Here is a 2,260-nt window from a genome sequence, read left to right on the forward strand (position 1 = left end):
AAGAAGGAGATATTCGCGACTACTGGCGATTTCATTATGGGGCAGCTCATGATCTTCATATCGATCTATTATCCACCTCTGTATCTATTCTTTCTTAGCTAAACAGGTGGAAGATCTATCCAATTTGGTTATATTATATCATGGACTCGAAAAACGGATCTGAATTTGACTGAAATGCACGATCTTCACAGGTATCACTTTTCACGATACCTAAAAGGTGGAATAGCGATTTTCGAACCATTTCCTATAAGAGAATGGTTTCCATTACTTTGAGAAATGGATTCTTATATCAAACTATAGCTATTGCATTAAAGAAGAAAAGAAACTAATAGAAGTCGAAGACGCGGAATGATAGTGAATAGAGAGAAAGATTCTTCTGATTTTCTTGTTTCTATCTACTAGACGCCGTAGAGAATTGAGAATTTTCATGTCTTTCAATTCTCGTACTCGTAATTGGAAAGTTATGGAAGGAGACCCATCATTTTGCAATGAAAACAACATATAAAACTCTGGACAATTTCGAAATCAGGCCAAGCGTCTTAATACATATGCAAAAAAATTCATTATTGGCCCACCATTGATTAGAAGATTTAGCTTGTATGAATCGCTATTGGTTTGATACGAATAATGACAATCGTTTCAGTATGTTAAGGATACAGATGTATCCACAATTCATTTAGAGTTACTTAATAGTCTATTTCTTATACCATATCTCTATCCCGTGAAATTCTCGAGCCAAAAGATGGATGCATATGCTGTGTTTCATTTTGCTAAATGATATCAATTAAATGGTGTATCAATTCCATAAATTGCATATAGCAATAAATAAATCAGCAAAATTCTTTCTAATATTTTAGATAGAAGAAACATTTCTTCTATCTAAAATATTAGAAAGAATGTACCCTTCTATCCAAATCCAATTTGCATCGATAAAATAAATCCAAATTCCAGTAGTAGATGAATAATTGCAAATTTGTGTGTGTACGAGATTAGAATAACTTCAAAATAACTGACATAATTTTGTATTTTTCCTGATCAGAAAAATACATGAAAAAGAAAGGAGGTAGAAAAATTTTTGGATTTATGGTTAAAGAAGAAAAAGAAGAAAACAGGGGTTCTGTTGAATTTCAAGTATTCAGTTTCACCAATAAGATACGGAGACTTGCTTCACATTTGGAATTACACAAAAAAGATTTTTCATCGGAAAGAGGTCTACGAAGACTTTTGGGAAAACGTCGACGTTTGCTGGCTTATTTGGCAAAGAAAAATAGAGTACGTTATAAGAAATTAATCGGTCAGTTGAATATTCGGGAGCAGTAATTTAATCGTTCAAATTTTTTTCTTGTTTTATTATTTTTTTAGTAGTCTTATAGTAGTCTTAGATTTTTCATTTTGATGAGCCTCGCTTTGAGGAATTCATGGAATAATCCATTTTCATGGAATAATGAATTAAGGAAGAAAGGATATGAGTCTACCGCTTACAAGAAAAGATCTCATGATAGTCAATATGGGCCCTCAACACCCATCAATGCATGGTGTTCTTCGACTGATCGTTACTCTCGATGGTGAGGATGTTATTGATTGTGAACCCATATTAGGGTATTTACACAGAGGAATGGAAAAAATCGCGGAAAACCGAACTATTATACAATACTTACCTTATGTAACAAGGTGGGATTATTTAGCTACTATGTTTACAGAAGCAATAACAGTAAATGCACCAGAATTCTTGGAGAATATTCAAATACCACAAAGAGCCAGCTATATTAGGGTAATTATGTTAGAATTAAGCCGGATAGCTTCTCACTTGCTATGGCTTGGACCTTTTATGGCGGATCTCGGCGCACAGACTCCTTTTTTCTATATTTTTAGAGAGAGAGAATTAATATATGATCTATTTGAAGCTGCTACAGGTATGCGAATGATGCACAATTACTTTCGCATCGGAGGAGTAGCCGCCGATCTACCTTATGGATGGATCGATAAATGTTTAGATTTCTGTGATTATTTTTTACGCGGAGTTGTTGAATATCAACAACTTATTACACAGAATCCAATTTTTTTAGAGCGAGTTGAAGGAGTAGGTTTTATTAGCGGAGAAGAAGCAGTAAATTGGGGCTTATCGGGACCGATGTTACGAGCTTCTGGAATACAATGGGATCTTCGTAAAGTAGATCCTTATGAGTCTTACAACCAATTTGATTGGAAAGTCCAATGGCAAAAAGAAGGGGATTCGTTAGCTCGCTATTTAGTACGAATT

The sequence above is a fragment of the Triticum urartu genome, unplaced genomic scaffold, assembly GCF_056163025.1.
Source record: "Triticum urartu cultivar PI428250 unplaced genomic scaffold, HENAU_Tu73 scaffold1, whole genome shotgun sequence".
Classification (NCBI taxonomy): Eukaryota; Viridiplantae; Streptophyta; class Magnoliopsida; order Poales; family Poaceae; genus Triticum; species Triticum urartu.